Source organism: Nelusetta ayraudi, unplaced genomic scaffold (genome assembly GCF_046127955.1).
Source record: "Nelusetta ayraudi isolate G7.1 ecotype Tasmania unplaced genomic scaffold, CSIRO-AGI_Nayr_v1 ptg000007l, whole genome shotgun sequence".
Classification (NCBI taxonomy): Eukaryota; Metazoa; Chordata; class Actinopteri; order Tetraodontiformes; family Monacanthidae; genus Nelusetta; species Nelusetta ayraudi.
Genome location: NW_027466057.1, coordinates 6,457,244 through 6,475,909, shown reverse-complemented (window position 1 = coordinate 6,475,909; position 18,666 = coordinate 6,457,244).

The window sequence follows — 18,666 nt, the reverse complement described above, 5'->3', positions numbered from 1 at the left end:
CCCCGAGTCCTTCCCCCCCTCCCGCATTCATCAATTCTCATTAGGGAAAATCATCATGTGGAATGCCAACTTTTGGCCAATATTCATCACTGTCAGCCCTCATCCGCGGCGGCGCAATGACAGAGGCAGGATCTGGGAGTACCTAAGTAGCACTGACTTAGGTCCTTTATTCCCTAATCTCACCCTCTGCGCTGGCGGAGCCCCGGCCAACTCTCCGCAGTGCACGCTCCCTGACAGCAATTACTTTATGCAAAGAGAGTGGAGGAGTTCAGTGAGTGGCGTGAGTGAGAATAAGCCTCCCGCGCGCCGCACCGCGCCGCTGTTTGGGAGGGGGGTGTAGCTGCGGCATTCCAATTGGACCGACTCGCTTCCCATGGGCGCTGAAAGGGCAGCGGGGAGGGAGAGGCGACGGCAGAGGACGGCGGCGTGGCGAGGCTGAAGCTGCAACGTCGCCCATCTCATTAGAATTCACGGCTGTAAAATTATGACATAATTACATCAATTAATTATAATTGTGTCCGGACCGAAGAGTGCTCCCCTGAAAAGTAATTCAAACGTTGCATTATTAAGCATTGTTTGCATATTATTGACTATGTGTACTTCATTAATTTCTTCCTTTTCAAAGTCTGTTTTCTTTTTAAATTTCACATAATTAATTAATTAATTCTGCCATCGCAGAGAGTGTGCAGCACTGTGTACTTTGCACCTATCTGTACATTTCCAAATTACCTTATGTTAGGAGATGCAATACAGCGTGCATAGAAGTTGCTCAGGAACTTCTCACATCTGTGTTTTGGGGAAAGCAACAAGATTCTTTGCGGCTTTTGTAAACTTTTAGGACCTCCTCAAAATAGAATCTCAGTCAAATAACAATCAAATCAAATCCACCTTATTCTTTGACTGTGGTTGTCACAGGGTTCTCTATATGTCTCCCCCAGTTCCACAAGCTGAACCAAGGTGGCCCTTTCCCTCCCGACCACTCCCACTAAGGAGCTTATCTACGTCACACACAGAGTGCCTTCACCAGCAAAGTGTTTCCCCCCACCGCCTGCGAAAATTAGCTTGCGCGTGTCATTCTCATAACGGCCGCGGGATCAATACGTTTGTTCCCATTTTAGCCGCTCTGCCCCTTTGCCCACCCGCGCCCAAGAATAGGACAGCTTGCAAAACCCAGCCGCTATGTCAGCTAATCACGGCCCTATTGCTTCAGTCATTCGCAGCCCCCGTCGTTTGGCTGCGCGAGCGCCGCGCAGCCAGAGATTTTTACCCAGAGGTCAGCAGGCTGTCCACAACCTGTCCCGCTCCGCCGCTACGCCTCCCGCCAGGTGGATCAGAGGGAGGCCAGCAGTTCCCTTCGCCGCTGCAAAAATGAGATCACACCACCGCGGCAGGAGGGGGAGAGGTTAGGGGGGGTGCTGCCTTTGGAAGACCTTCATTCCAGGCTACAAGATAATAGCGGAGAGCCATTTGCATCAAGCAAGGCGGCTTTATAATAAAATCACACAGCGCAGGAGATTCTTGAAATGCTTTTGACTTAAAGGTCCAGTGTGTAAAATTTTAAGGAAGCCCGTCTCATAGTGTGCTTCGTATGTAGGGTACTGTCCTTAAACACCAGGCTTCCTTAAAAAAAAAAAAAAAAAAAAAGGTGCCGCAAGATGGCAGCTAACTAGGAACAAGATCTTTATTGCTCTATGTATATTCTTATATATATATATATATATATATATATATACATATATATATATATGAGAACCGTTATAAAGGGAGGAAAACCAAATTACTTTTATGGTACTGCGATTATACAAGTTTATTAATGTATTTATGGGCAGTGTGTTAAGCCAAGTTTTACACATTGGACCCTTAAAGACGGAAAGCGATCATCAAATTTTGCCGCCTAAAAATGCAGCGTGTTGCACCGTTACAGTGTTCCAATTTCAATACAGTGGAATAAAGTAAGATGGACTTGTTGACAGTGCTGCATAAATCGCGCGCACACACACACACACACACGCACGCTGGGCCCTCTCCAGTGCAACATATGATGGCCCGAGGCTGTTCTCAGTGGTTCAGGCACTAGTTTCTTCCCCCGAGGCTGCCAGTTGAAAACACAAACAAACGGCGTGACTCCTCCGCGGGGAGGCATTCAGGAAAACTCCTTCAGCGGGAGGCCGCCTCAGTGAGCGCGGATGCGCACGTATCTCGACGTTCATCTCCCTGGCTGAGAATACGAGCCGCAGTCGACGACGTTAAGAATCGCATGATAGGGCTGATAGCGGCAAAACAACAGGCAGGAAGGCCTCCACGGTACAAAGATATATTAACGAAAACAACATTTTCTTAGTGGAAAAATTCACGCCTTGAGACTTCCAGGGGTCGCCTCTCTTTTGCAAATGCTCTCTATGGGCTCTTTACCACATGGATACATGAGATAAACCCAAAGGACTTAGTAAACGTCCCATCTGGTGCACCTGCCGAGTGTTTTTCCAGCATCTCGCTTCCATCTGCAGAACTGTGAATGCGTGTGAAAGTGCATTTCTTTTGATGGCACCTCAGTCAACACAGGTGAGGTGAGTCCACTCGCGCACCCCGGCTCCCCCGCACATTCACACATCGCTTCACATCCGTATGAAAGCAGCGTTCAAACGCACCCCGAGGAGACGCGGCCGCACCCGACCTCGAGTCCTTCATCTCTCGGCGATGTGGAGCACCTTAACTTTTCCTCGCCGTGACAGACGGATGGCGGACGACCCCTCGGGGAGCGGCGATTAAACAGGAAGTAAAGAGAGTCGGCGAGCGGGGGCCGCGGCGGGCTGACCGCACTCTTTCTCTCTCTCTCTCGCGGTGACTCAGTGATCTGCAGCCACCAGAAGAGAGCAGAGGGAAGAATGAAAGGGAGCCATAGATTATCAATAAAGTCAATATGGAGTTGTGTTACACGCGCCCTCTGACCTAAGCAGGGTTACTAGCTCTGATATCCTCACTGAGGCGGGACTGTCGGAGGAAATAATCTGTACTTAAAAAAAAAAAAAAAAAAAAAAATGGATGCTGTGTGCTTATCACTGCTGGGATTTCATTATTATTCAGGAATGTTCAGATAAGACGGAGGTTGAATGTTTAACTAGCTCACCACTAAATTCACGTCATTATCTTGCAGAGCTGCGACTTGTTGTTTTTTTTTTTTTTTTGCTGAAGTAACGTCAGTACACAGATTGTTCTGGAAAATTGATCCGGCTGCAAGTCATCAAAGCGCTACAAAGATTCCGCTTGCAGGTGATAAGAAGCTCGCCTCACCACAGCTTCTGTGCAGTTGTGCCAGTCTCAGACGGGCCGGCCGGCCGCTTTAATTCATCTCCATCATGTTTAATATTTAGCCTCAGCTGCCCTCAGCGGGTGGCGGGAGGGGGGGCTTTAACCCGATCCCCGCCACCGCCTCTTTTTAACCATGATTGTTTTTAGGGGCGGTGGTCTTTTTTTTTTTTTTTGGTGTTAAATGTTTAACTTAAATTGGGGAGCCTCATAAATATTCCAAATCACTCGTCCCGTGTTTGATGAGGAAATGAGCCTCGTACCTGCCGCGATTCCCCAGGCGAACGTCAGAGAGGGAGGGTGGGGGGGGGACTCACAACTTAACTCTCTGAACTCGACCCTCTGCCTCTCTCTCTCTCTCTCTCTCTCTCTCTCTCTCTCTCTCTCTCCCTGTGACAGGCCGCGTTAGCGCCGCAGCGGCAAATTGTTCTAACAACGCGCGGGTCGCCGCTGCGCCGGGCTAATGATGATATCTCTCTCTTCCTGCCCAACCGCTCGCCGCTGCCGCAGAGGCAATCGCAAAGGTCTCCGCAGTCGCTCGCTTTAAAGCGGCCTGCGCTGAATTTAAATCCAGACCGCGCTCGCCGCTCGCCCAGCCCTACTCACTACCACTGTAATGCACATGCTCACACACTTTACGTAGTTTTACACACTCTATGTACTTTTCTTACAGCGCCTTTGTGAATGCCGTGCTTCTTTTGTATAAAAAAAAAAAAACACAATTAAAACATTCTTGGGGAAGAAAGTTACATTATTGTCGTGTCATTTCAGATTGTTGCCACTTTTTGTCACTGTGAATCCAGCATGAGTACGTGACAAATACAGTTCTTGAGTCTCGAAAAGGCAAATATTGATGCCCGCTTCATTTCGTCTTTGCACAATGTTCCAACGCCGCCCCCGCCCCTCCTGCACGGGTCGAGCAGGTGCGACCTTTGAGTGGGTGGGGGGGTGGGGGGGGCGGGCCGAGGCCTGCAGCCTGCCGCAGTCTTCCTTCTCCTCTGTCCGTCCGTCTTTGCCTCCTGCTCCTCTGCGGTGATTAATCTTCCACGCAGGTGCTGAGGACTCCTGACCCGTCTGCCCCGCTTCCTCCATTAGCGCCGTGACAGCTCCACTGTAAGGTTCACGTCACCCCCGCTGTGTTTCCATCGCTCTTCTGCCGGACCCGCTGCGTCCGTCCCCTCAACTCCTCAAAAACTTCAACGCCAACACTGGGTTCGTGTGGAGCCTCCGTCGCAGTGTGAAGAAAATGTACGTTGATATTGAAAAAGCGAAAAAAAAAAAAAAAAAAGAACGTCGGCCTAATCCCAAAAAATTAGGCCTTTGAATGCACCATTCCGGTACGACAGCTACCATAATTGTTTTTAATGAATGTATTTGTAATGTATTTTTAAAGCGTTGAACTGTATTACTGTATATTAATTTGATGTACTTTTATGAAAGAGACCTCGCCAATCCTCAGTGTCGCAAATTCTTCATTCTGAGTTTTATTCTAAAGCTGTTAAAAAATACAATAAATAAACACTTCAATGCATTATATGTATATGTATTATATTTCTGTTCAATTATAAATGCTCAAGATTTACTGTTTTGTCAGGGCTGCCTGACAACAGTGGTTTGGATAGTAGATCACTGCGGCGCGTGTTGCTCACGTGCGCGTCATAAACTCTTGACACGTACGTATATAACACCAACCGGCCCCTTGTTTTTCACGACCGCGTCTCCGTGCGCGTCCCAGTCACAGTTGGGACTCTGGTCGTCTGGAGCGGCACGTATACATCTACATACGCGAGCCGCATCCTCTCGCCGCGCTGCCATACGACCAGGCCCAAGGCTAAGGAAAACACAAATGTCAGTGAGGATGGGGAAAGGTTACACGGAGGGTAAGAAAGCGTGCTAGTGTTAATTTGCTCCCTGGGGTTCCGGGAGGCAACCAGTGGAGGGATCTTGGCCCCCACTAATTCCTGAAAGAAACAGCAGCGCTTCCTGCAGCCTTCTCCAGCAAAGGAGAAAACCCAACAAGGAAAATGGCCACGTTATGGATTGTGTTACTTGTGTGCTAAACTTGACAAATGATGCACTGCTGGCTTCTTACAGCCACATAACTTGTGAATAAAAATAATGTCATTAAATAAAAAAATCTGAATCTTGGTCAAAATCTTTTGTCACTGCACGTTGTTTGTTTGAAACTGTCTGCAGCAACTGGAAGAGTAGTTTTGTCGGAGTTTTTAATCCCAGATGTTCAATGCATCAAACACATTTATCCCTCTGCTTGCAGCCTCCCACAGGAAAAAAAAAAAAACTGTGACCTATCAGGACCCTTTGTGACATCACAAAAGGAAAGTGGTTTTCCCAAAGTGTCCACTCTGAAAGAGGAGTCAAGTCGAAGCAGCGGAGGAAGGACGGCTCTCATGTCCGGGGAGTTCACTGACAGGCCAGGGACGCAGGCCACTGTCACAAAAACCACCGATAAGGAAAGATTTGCATGAAATCAAAACCTCACACATCAAAGCTAAACTTCTTCCTCGTGTCACGCGATCCTAATCGCACGATGCGTTTTTCTTTCTTCCCGATAACTGCGTCACACACAGCACGCAACACGCAACACACAACATGTGATAACGTCAGTGGCAGTGGGTGCCTTTTAAGTAGAAAAGAATTTTTCTTATTACTTATCAGATCTGAAACGTCCTGTTTTTCACACACAAACACACACGCATTCCTCTCCTCTCTGTTGCGTGCCAGGCGACGCTGCAGTCTGGCCCCATGCCGAACAGCCTCGGACGAACCTCGTCGCCGTGGAGCAGAACAAACTGCAAACAGACACATTTGACACATTTCATTCGCAGCACAAAATTTCCAAAAAGTTCCGCGAAAGCCGGATGTGGTTTTTACCGCTCTGTGTGTGTGTGTGTGTGTGTGTGTGTGTGTGTGTGTGTGTCAGGTGTGCGTATCTTCCCGGCGGTCCCAATCCAGACGGCGCGTGTGACTTTCACCACGTCTCCACCAACCCCGTCTCACCGAGGTCACCCCGTTGGTATCGCAAGCGCAGCAGTCACATTGTGCCTCGGCGCAGACAGATTGCCTATATCAACCGTCAGAGACCTTTCATTTTTCCCTGTCAGCGATTTTGCGGGATAATTTTGGCACCCTGCAGGGATTTCAGCTCCCCTAATAAGAGGGTAAAAATAAACAGGCGAGTTGTTGAGGCACTATATTGGGATGGCATAATCCCATTTACAAGTCTGAACGCAGCTGGGGGCCAATCAAATCAAGGGCCGGCAACGTTGTTATACGTGGCGATTTTCACCGTTTCTAAAACGAGAGACGACCGAGAGTCCGAGGCTTTTAGACGGCCGAGGTTCGCTAAATGGATGAAACGTCACTTTTCAAATTTCATTACCAAAGACCTATACAGTGGGGTTGGGGGGGGGGCAAAAAAAGCTCAGTCAATTCACATACCATAACAAATATTAGGTACACGTATTTTTAGCCCAGCTATTGACCACTTTTGGCATGAGATTACGTTGTAAGTCTGTTTTCATTGAAGGCATAGCTGTTTAAAAGACAAGTTTCAAATTGTGCAGGAGCGGAGTGTATTGATTCCCGTGGAAGGGAGGGCCGCAGACGTGCCGCTGCTTTACTTTCAGCCTCTGTCCATCCATTGTGTCACAGCTGATCTGACAAAAGCCCCAGGACCATATCGCATGTCTATACATATATTATCGTGCGCAAGCTCTCTTCATTCGTTCGATTTTCTTTTTTTATTGTCTTTTTTTTTTTTTTTTAAACTAAAAGTAGAACGACAATGCGTTCTCGTGGGTACTCAAAGACATCAGGCAGCGCGGCGAGATTAGGCAAATTAATCAAATGTGAGATGAGCGCGGCACGCAAAACTGTGATGCATGGAAAGAGAATACAGAGCGTCGCTGGCTGAGATAGAAAGAGTCGGGAGAATTAATCAACAAGGGCTGAAGGACAGAGGTTGAAGGGCTAAACTATTGTCACTCCTGCCTTGAGTGAGACCGACATTTAAAAACATAGCCGCAGATCAATACACGCGAGGCTATCTCTGTTGATAACATCTATCCATTACTGTCCCCCCGACGTTGAACGTTTAATTTTGCTTTCTGATTAAAATTGCCCGTCGAAGAAGGAAAAAACAAAAAAAAAAACACCTCTTTGTTGGCAAAACCTCCGCGTCGGATAAAGGCAGTGGCAATAATGTTGATGATGAGTGAGGATATCCCCCATAAACGGCTCATTCCAGGGGAAGCCCGGAGTGGCGCAAATAAAAACAGAAACGCGTGACATCAATTCCACGCCTCTGCTTATGACGCCCCCCTATACTGCCTTTATGTATCTAATATTTCTAATTTAGCACCGTCCAGGAAAAATCGACACAAGAAGCCATAAATTCCCTTCTAATTCCGAATAATTCCGATTACATGGACGAGTAGTTTTCAATCAGAAAGATAATCTGGATGATAGATGGTGGGATAATTGGCTGTCTCTGCCACGTAAATATTGTGTCGTTCTATTAATCTTGCCGAATGAAGTGTCAAGCTGTCACTCATTCGTCAAACTGAATTAGGGAATATAGCGAATAAATAAATGCACGCCTGTGACAGTGGCTGTGTGCTTGTGAGTGCGTATTTGTGTGCATGTGTGTGTGTGTGTGTGTGTGTGTGTGTCTTAGAGAGTGAGAAGGCAGCTGCTGTGGCCCTGAATCAAATGGAGGGAAATTGAGATTTGGAGAGATGAACTGGTGTTGGTGGTCGTGTGCTCTGGGTTCAGGTTTGAAATGAAGTGAAAACCATCAGTTGTGGACCGTAATTCTGCTACTTAGGTGCAGATCAACAGATCATCATGGATTCCGTTCTCCCAAAATGCCCAATGCTGTTTTTTTTTCACCATTTCCTCATCTTCCATTTCATCTAGCTTGGAAGCTAATTGTTGACAAACAACGGTGCGTCAGCTAAATTACATTACACGTTAACCAAACGCACACGACAGCATCGCCGCCGCTTGAAATGTATCTTCGTGCGATGCTAGCAAATGGCATGCTAAGACTTCCGCTACGATGACAAACACCGTGTTTTATTTTTTTTTAACGACGTGAAGACTTTTAATAAATTGTACACTGGGCTTGTTTGCGCCCTTCAACCAGTTAGACACTAAAAATATCGCGGTAAACACGAGCGCGACAGAAGTATGCGGTTTGGGACGCACCTATAAAGCATTAGCTGAAGACAGGACAGAGGACAAAGTAGTCTTAGTCGCCCTTCAGTGAATATATAATCATCTGCACGATTAAACAGTTTAAAACATTACTTTATGTAACAATAACCTAGTACTTCATCTTGCTAATGATATTTTTGTCAGGACAGATACCTTCAGAATCACATTGTCTTTTGTGCCCCCGGGTCTATTTTTCACATGTCAAACCCTAAATTTCTTTTCTTTTTTTTTATTTATCTCATTGAGAGAAAGAAAACTGATCATATTTTCTCTGTGGAAACTGCTAGCACCTCACAAATTTATACTCCACGAGTAACGGCCAAGTCGAACGGTGAGCTGCTGGGGGGATGTGATGCATTTTTTAATTAATACGTGAGAAATCAGTCAAGAGGTAATAAATATCTTATCTAACCTTTAACCTGTGGGACAAGGAGATAAAAGAAATCAAGCTGTAACATCCCTTTAATTTAATTTATAAAGATCATAATTAACGACCTGCAGGCTGCAGGAGACCCCATTTCTGCCGACTGCAGACAGGAAGGGTCGCAGCCATAAGAATGAGAGTGAAGTTTTCATTGAATTTTGAATTAAACCTCAAATATCAGTAATTTCACAGCAAAGGTCAGCCCTAATGGAGTTCCTCCCTGCTTTTTAATAACACACGGCTCCTTTAAAAGAGGTCCAAGCGGCGAAGGTGCCGGCCAGCTAATTGTGGCCCGGGTTAATTAATGAAAACCGTTAAGAGTTTGCAAAGGCAAACAAAGCCGCGCCGTCCCCTAAATCCCCGGGACCCCCCCCACCCCCACCTCCTTTTTTTTTGACATGATTATTATCCGTCTGCAGCGCAAATCCTATGCTTTAGTGCATGACAGGTATAATCTTCTCAGAATGGTGAGCTGTCCATTTATCTGCCTGATAAACTCCGAGCCGCTCTCCACTTTCAATCATCAGAAGGGAAATGGGATTAACATTCTAATGTGCGCCCGCCGAGGCCGGCCCGCGCCGCGCAATACCCCGAAATGAGCCGACGCCTATTTATTGTTGTCTCCGATAAGGTGCGCGGCGCAAAAAAAGGGAATCTGGGGATGAAGTCGCGTCGTCGTATCGCTTTCAATGATATTGGCTGCTGCCGCCTTGTTGAGAAAAGAACTGCGAGGGCGCCCGCTCAAAGGGGGTCCGACCGCGCATCTCATCGCACCGCAGGGCTGAATTTACGGCGCGGGGCTTGCGTGCCCGGCGGTATCCCTCCTGTCGGGGGGGGTAGGCACCCCCTTCTGCCCCCCCCCCCCACCCCACCCCACCCCTCCCTGCTGTCCCTGACACGCATAGCAAGCATCCCGGGCCCTCATAAAGCTGACATCTTCACTAAACTATGCTAACAAGGCCACCGTGATTTGTATATGCACGGCCCCGTGGCACGTGTCCCACCTAGAGGAGGGGGGAAGGGGAGGTGGGGGGGGGGGGGGGGGTGTAGGGGAGGGGTTGGGGGGGGGTCGGTGGCAGTAAAAGAAGAAGAAAGCATTGGGGGGTTGGGGCGGTTGGGGGGGTTGGGGGAGGTCACGGTTGGAATCTACACATGTGACCAGGGCAGCGGATCAAAGCGGTGCCGGTGGCGAAGACCCAAACACACCTGCGCTGAGACGTCGTGTCAGAAGTGAGGGTCCAACAACAGGGATACGGCCGGAATGCGGTATGCAGGCTGTAACATTTCGTCGCTGTGTGTGTTTTTGTTTTTCTCTTTGTTGTTTGTTTGGTGTTTTTTTCTTTCTTTCTTTTTTTTTTTTTGGCAGCATTAGGATTTATAGACATCAGGCTGAATGGCTGCTGCAGGTGCGGGGTTATGGGACAAGCGCTCTGCTCTGCTCTGCTCTGCTCTGCCCGCGCAATATATTACTGGGAGACAAACACGAACCCCCGGTGTCAACACAAACGGCTTCTCATTGTGTAGCGCCGCGTCTCTCAGCGGCGACGAGCAGCCGGCGGTTGCAACACCGCGACCGGGTTTTTCTTGTTTGCCGTGATATCGATCTACATCTCCTTTTTTCATCGCTTCCGAAAAGGGTGCCAAAAAAACAAACTAACAAAAAATGTTCCGACTGTTTATATAATTAATCAAACGGGGAGACCTGTCAAGTGGTTTCAATTTGCCATGTGAACCAGGCCACTGAAATAGTTCTGACTTTATGACTGAAACTGACAAAATATATATAAATTGCTCCATCAAAAACTCATGCTCTTCAGAAGTTTAAAAATATTACATGTTTGAAATTATTTAAAGGGCATAAAAACACAATATTGTAGATTGTTTGTGGATGATAGATTGCATGTTGTAGTAATTGAGTACAGAAAAAAAGAATCAAAAGCCACAGTGATCCTCTTTCCCCTGAAAGACACCGGCCACGGTGGTCGCTCTATTTATCCAACTTTTCATTTAGTCAGTGAATGCCTGGGGATTCTCCCTGGAGAGTCGGGGACCCCTTGGCATGAACACACACACGCACGCACGCAGGTTTTGCTTCATCACAATTTCAAAACCTGAGTCGAAAGCGCACGGATTTGCCGGCCGGGGGAACAGAAACCTGTCCGCTGCTCCTCTGCGAAGTAGCCTCAGCAGCTTAGAAAAGAAATATACATCAGTTAAGATCCGTATCGTGCATTCTTTGGAGTTTGCTGCCAAATACTGTTCCATTTTATTTCAGCGTTTGTCCGTGGCGGCAGAATGAAAAGAGGCGTCAGTGACGACAGCAGATCATAACTTGATCGTGACTGATCAGATCTTCACTCCAGAGAAGGACAAAGTTTACCTCGGGTCATTAGAAAAGAACAGTAATGATGTCACGTGGCATGGTCAGCGCATAAATTCCATCCGTTTGACAGTTTGATGGATGGATGGATGGATGGGTGGGTGGGTGGATGGATGGAAAGGTCCTGACAGCCAGCGACAGCCTGAAAATGTTGCCCTCACTTCGCTCTCCCTCGCTGCAACCACATTTTGTTTCTCTGCTGCCGCTGGTCTGCAGGTCAGCAGGAAGTGATTCCGGGGGTTTGTTCCACCTGAGAAGTGCTCCTTTGTCCCGCCTCCGTGGCCGGACCTCAATGGGACCCTTTGATGGGCCACTCGTGGACTTTGACCGTGGCGCATTGCCACCGGGCCAACCGGGTTATGCTGCGCGACGCCTGGCAGTGATGCGAAAGAAAGAAAAAAAGGAAGTGCCGAGTGGCCGAGACAAAACAAAAGCCACTTTGTGGAGCTGCTACTGGGGGTGAGTTCTAAAAACCCAAACTGTCTGGAAACTGAACACCATCACGCCCCTCTTCCCGTGCACTGTGCCCACTTACAGATTGTTGCCAGCGTTGCAATTGAAAGGCGAAAGCCAAGTGACAAAAATGTCGCAAATTGCGGGCAACACGCAGACAAAAACAACATGATAACCGATTTAATTTTGATTACAATATAATGTTGCAATTAATGCCATACGGTGGACTTATTGGATGGTGAGATCTTCTTACTGTTGCCTCCCTGATTTGTTTTCTGTGACGGTTTGGGGTCTAAATTCTGCATCCACACACTGTAAACTGGACACTTGCGTCTGTCCTCGGCCTCTCCTGACTTGGCCTTCTTCGGTTCCCATACACCTGCTTCCCCCTGCATCCCCTCCACCTGTGCTGGCCCTCTGTTCTCCCTTCCCCTTTGTCCCGCCGACAGCGGGCCCTTCCCCCGGTAACATCCACTTCCTCCCTTATCTGCAGTTCAAAGCCCGCTGACTGAATTATCTCCGGACGGTAAGAGAGAAAGGAAACAACTGTCGGCAGCTCTCAGTCAGCCGCAGAGAAACTCTCTCCCAGCAGCCCGACAGCTGCCCGCTTCACCGGCCCCGATGCCCGAGCGGCGGCACGGAGGCGAAGGCGAGCCGGAGGACGCCGCAGACAAACGGGCTCAGTGTTTCGCGCCAGTGTGGTGAGATAGGAGACGCTGGCGGTGGGTGCGGTGCGGAAGCCGAGGTCTCAGGTTTGAGTGGCCACAGAGAGCGCTTTAGCCAGGCGCTGAGAGAATAGCTGCGCTGGCCAGCATGAGGCTTGAACAGAGGCGGGGGGGTGGGAGGGGTTGTGGGGGGGTAAGAATGCATCATGGGGTCACATGGTGTGCAGCCCAATGATCCAGGAACACCTTTGGTCAACTGATCAAAGGCCGTACGTCTCTTTATCTGGGGTTACTTTTTCTACCACACCAGTTCTGCCATCAGAAGCTGCGTTTCCATTATCTAGGATTGCGCAGAACCTAAACATCGCAATAGAAATAGTTCATGGAAACACCTAAACATCGAAAAACTTCTCAAATACGGCTAAAAGGTTCGTATCGACGTATCGATATAGAGGTATCTCGCAAAAGTGTCATGGAAACACTTTTTTTGGCGCGTTATGTTTGGACGGTGGAGGAGGAGACGGAATATTTTTTTTACAAGTCATCGAAGAGAAAAATAGAAAACATTCTTGACAGCAAACAAACGTAAACAAACACAAGCAAACGTAATTCTGGTAAATCTCGCGGGACGAGATTTTACGAGAATTACGGCTTTTGCGCTTCACATTGGCTGGAGATAAAAAAAAACAACGAAAGAAAAACAAAAAGCAATGCATATTAAGTTGCCTGAGGAGGACGCGCTAAGCTGTTGCACCAATCGACAGCCTTGGCAAATCTATTCGAAACCAGTGTGATTGGTCTGCTTGAATCGGAGACACGAGGTTCCCACCAATCACCCTCCAGGTTTCGCCTCCACTTTATAAACTCCTTCTGCGGGCTCGTTTGCCACCAATGTATTAACCCTGAGGGTGGAACTGATGGTGGCAGGCAGCTAACAGCTCCGTTCAGAATTCTCTTCAAAGTTATTATCAACGTTCGCTCATCAACATTATAATTCCGATGCATATTTAACACTTTGATCTTGTGCCTCCATCAGCTGGAATATGTTTAAGCCCACTCTTTCCTTAACATATGGTCGTCATTAGACATTTCCAACTATTAGCCTCTTCTGGCCCGGGGCATATTCACACACATTTAAAAGCCTCGCACATTTACACTGACAGCAGCAACGCGGCCAGTCAGCATAAACGTTTTACCATATGGCCCGACCCTTAAGTACAGCACGGCCTGTTAGATACAGCTGATTTAAAGAAGCCCGACTCCTCCACATCCACATAGATCTCCCCTCGGCCCCCTCGTCTGTCTTGGCTCCGTGGCACACAAGGTCATCCCCGAGCTGGTCACGACACTCCAATTAAGGCGACTGATGGACGCGGCTAATTGGTGGGATTTATAACCTTCTTTTATTATGCTTTATGAGGAAGGCAAGTGGAGGGCATTACCATTTATAGGCCCTGGGCTCCGCGCTGCAACGCTGTCATCTTGCAACGTTTTCAGCCGGACTACTGAAGACCGAGCGGTACCGGCTGAACGGCCATCGACTATTTCCGCTCTTGAAACAACATCCTGTGAAAAATCCAAGTCCAGTGCGGCAGGTCGGGTGGGAGGCTGGGGGGGGGGGTGGGGGGGGGGGGGGGTTGCAGAACTTAAAACACTGGAGGTCTGGTCTGAAGCGGACGAGGAATTTAATACGAGATGAGGCATGGAGGGAAGAGAGGAGAGCAGGGGATGGCAGGCGGCTGCGTAATGAGAGTGTGGTTATTGATTGTATTGTCAGGGTGGCTGACCAGGGTCCTGCATGCTGCGGGCCCCAGTCCATCTGTGGACAATGCAGTCAGTTACACCTCACTGCTCCGTCTAATAAAGAACAGGCAGATTGATGTCACCAGTATGGTTGAACTCTACCTAACACTCGCCAGCAGCACTCAGCGCGTGCACACACACACACACACACACACACACACAGAGGCACAGGCACAGGCACAGGCACACCCTGCCTGGGACAGGTGTAAGAGATATGTGTTTAAAATTATGGTTACGTTGAAATATGATTACATTGGTCCTCCATTGCGGTAGACAGTTATTATCAGCGATATTGCAGCTGAACACTTGACAGTTTATTTTTTTATAGTAATTAATGTTGATGGTAAAACATAAAAGGGGCAAAAAAAAAGTGGATGTTTTATAATATTTAGTTGACTGAATGTGTTTTTCAAGATTCAGCTTTTCAAAAATAAATTTAGTGTTAATGTTTGATTTCACATTAAAATATTACACTAACTTACAGCTTGAAGTATAATTCTGTACATTATCCCAGTATTTTATAATTTTTTCAAGAGCTATTAGTACAGTATTTATTGGCGGTTCGCTTCTAAATACATTCAGCTCAGTTGGATATACGTTCAGCAAGGAAAAAAAAAATGTTTATTTAACTTTGTTGTTAACTACATATTCTATGAGAATATCTGTTATTTTGTTTACGTTATGTAAAATTCCTCAGTGCAGCTGAGTAAGACAGCACAAGGTGACCAGTATCTACATTGATTCTATCACACTCAGATATACGTTGACGCATGACTTCACCTGCATAACAGTTTACACTGGCGGAGAGCTCTTGGGGGACTCGCTGGAGTCCTTTCAGGTCATCTCCCTGACATTAACAGCTGAGTGGGTCAGGTGGTGCCCCCCAGTGCGTAAGGCGGAAGTGGGCGTCTCTGTCCGAAGGTTCGGCGGCGTCCAACCCCCGGAGCTTCGGCGGCGGGTCGAGCGAGCGATTACTCCCGCGCAGCCAGCCAAAACACACAAAAAAATAAAAATAAAAATCAATAAACAATCTGAACTGGGAGCCTGACTTGGTCTCACTTAATAAACGTATCAATCCAGCGTGATGACTTCATTCTTGCTTTAACGTCTTCTTGGCGAGTGTATTTTCTGACGCCCTGGCATTTTTTATAACGGTAAACTTGAGTTAAAAGATGTGTTCCTTTTGGGGAAAAAAAAAATCTGCTTTATTACTACTGCGGCGATGGCAGTCCAATTAAACTCAGTGGGTTGTATTGAAACCAGCAATGAGATCACTTTTGTGTTCACAAAGCCCCAGTTACAAGTCAGAAACTCAAGATTGAGGCCTTTGTTGTTTTGGTTAGCAGTGTTAGCCAATGCAAGCAAAAAAATGTAGATTTTGAATCAATGGTCGGGTTCCCATCTTACTGATTTGAGGGCGTCACGGAGCATCGCCTTGGAAAAAAAGGAAAAGTCATCAAAATTTTTCCAACAAATCCAGTGGTGGTTGATCCGCTCCAACCTCGCACCTAACCCACTTTATTCTTTCCTCCTCCGCAAACTTTCAAACGATCCTCTTCCGCGCTGACGTGGAGAGTTTCCCCCCCCGACGACTGTCACTTCCCCTCAGGCAGCTCCCGGGCGCCCCTGACGCTCGCGGGCGCCGCGGCGGGCCCCCGCTCCCGTGACTGAAAGCTCGGGGAGAATTTTCCCGTGCACACCTCTCGTGTCCCCCATCGATTCTGCCACTTCCCATTATGGTCAATCAGGGAGGCCGTCGTCGAGGCGGCGGGGGGGGCCGGGGGGGGGGAGGGAGCCGCGCGATTGCCGGGGCAGCGGGGTGCTTAGTGCTGCCGAGCTACCTGCCACTCTGCCGGCGAGGGTGTAGGGGGGCCAGGAGGGGGCTCGGCCTCCCGGGGGGGGGGGGGGGGGGGCTCTGGGGTGGTGGGGGAGCGGTGCCCTGGCAGGATGCCACGACTGAAACCCTTTTTTTCTTGCCTCCGCAGGGCGTAAGGCCGATGAGTGCAGGGTGATGGGGGGGCGAGGGGGGACCCTCTGGAGCAGCTGAGGCCCCCTGGCTTCAAGCGTCACGCACGAGGCTGTAGGGGTGGGGGAGGGGTGGGCTGGAGGCAGAGGGGGGAGGTTGGGGGGGGGGGCAATGTTGCTCTCTGAGACGTGACGGCCTTGTTAGAAAAATGACATAATAACAATGACAGGAGTGATGGAACAGAGGTGGAACACGGCTCGGCGGCGGCAGGGAGGGTTCAGGGGGGCGTGGCCTCCGTGAGTGATCTCCCGCCGGTGGCCACGCCCCCCCTCTTCCACCGGTAAGACTCCCCCCACCCCCCACCGCCGACCAAAACCTGCACCGCCCGGCCCCCCTGAGGGCTGAGCGGTGGCGGCGCCACCATAATGCAGATATTGCAGGCAGGTGAGGTGCACCATGCTGCGGCGGGCAATGTACCCACCCCCCCGCAACCACCCCTCCCTCCCCCTCCCCCCTTAGAGATTGATGTGAGCGGTCGCCTCCCACCTCCCTACGCACTGTAAAAGATTATCCACTCACCGGCTGGAAACAAAGCTGTGATGGAAATTCGTCTCGCATCATCAGCAACAAAATATCTACACGGCGAGGCGGGAGTCTCTCATTTTTCATGGGCTATATATTAAATAAAAAAAGGGGGTGGGGGGGGCATTAAAGAAAAAAAGGGAGAGGGGGGTGGGGGCGAGGCGGGGGGGCGGGGGGGCGGGGCTGGCCCTGAGTGATAGCGCTAGTTAGTATTTTTTTTTTTTTTTTTTTTCAAAAACGGCCGGCTTGAATCGGGGAGATTATACCGTTTTTATTGGCTGTCAGGAAACACAACTTTCTGCGTACTTCACCCGCTGGAGCTCGTAACGCCGTGATTAGAATGCCAGCGTGAAATGAGAAGGGATGGCGGCGGAGTTGAGGTTGAGGAGACGCAGCAGGAGGAGGAGGAGGAGGAGGAGGAGGAGGAGGAGGAGCGGCGGAGATGGTGGACGAGTACAGATGCCCCGGGGATCTGCTCTCCTTCAAGCTACGCAGAGGAGGCATCAGCGTGCGCGAGGCCAATAAAGGCGGCAGCGGCGGCGGTAGCGATGAATGAAGGGGCTGCTTGCGAGCTCAGCGTAGAATTTATACACCGACTTTACAGCCGGGACAGTCGGGGACGTCGGAGGCCGAGACGCAGGTCTGTTACGGAGCCGATAGGTGAGACGCATCAAGCAGAGTGTTATCAGCCGCTAAGTGAGCAGTGCTTTCAGCTGATATGTGGTATTTGAATTTCCCATTAGGTGTGTGTGTGTGTGTGTGTGTGTGTGTGTGTGTCAGTGAATGGCAATGGAGTTGCTCACCCGGCGCCGACACTGAAGAAGGCCTCCATTTTCAAGTTGCTCAGCCGGTTGCTTCCGCATTACGCGGCCTGCAGAGCGTGCGCGGTAGCGTCACTTCCCATCATGCATCTGTGAGTCACGTGATGCGTCAGCGTGCATCGGCCAATCAGAACGAGCCCCGTGCGTCACGTCCGCTGACGTGTAAATGCAAGAAAAGTGTTTCCATGACACTTTTGCGATATACCTCGATATTCATACGTGATACGAGATACAAGAGCGTTAAAACAAAACAATTTAGCGATATTTGAGAGGCTTTTTAGAAGTTTAGGTGTTTCCATTACCAATTTGTTATTGTGATATTTAGGTTTTGCACAAATCTAGGGGTCATGGAAACGCAGCTAATGATGCAGCACAGTCGCAGGGCGTTGCAGCGGCGATGAGGACGAAGAGACGGAGGAAGAGTCGGGACTCCGGAGAAGACGGACGGACGCCCGGCTGGAGGAAGGGAGGGAGGGGTCGCCTCCAAGCTGAGCTGGCAACTCGGTGCTCAGGCCGAGCGCCATCCGGCTGGAAGCCCGAAGCCGATGGCTGTGATCTCTCGCCGGCCGCTCCCCACAGCGTTCCTTTGAAAGGCTTGAACTGATAACCTCACACGGAGAGGAGGCTGATTGAAACCGGCCGCCGTATTGACTCGAGAGACTCCAGTCCGTTCACGTCTGTCGGCTTGTTCAAACTCCAGCTTTCAATTTTCCCGCAGCCGAGGAGGAAGGGGAGTTGGCGGGGGGGATGGAGGGACGAGGGAGGAGGAGGAGGAGGGGGTAACATCAAACTCCCAAACACGACAGAGTTGGCTCCTTCTGGAGAGGAAGCCATTGATTTTTTTTTCCCTCCATTTCGCCATCAATCTGGTGAGGGAAGAGGTGGCTGTGGGCCGCTCAGACAGCTGATGATGTGATTTGTACACGCGGACCACCGGGGCGAGCGGGGGGGTTTAGAGAATTGCTCCGACTCTCAACACGTGGCAAAAGTGACTGCCGCCGACCGCGGCGTTCAGTCGGCGAGATTAA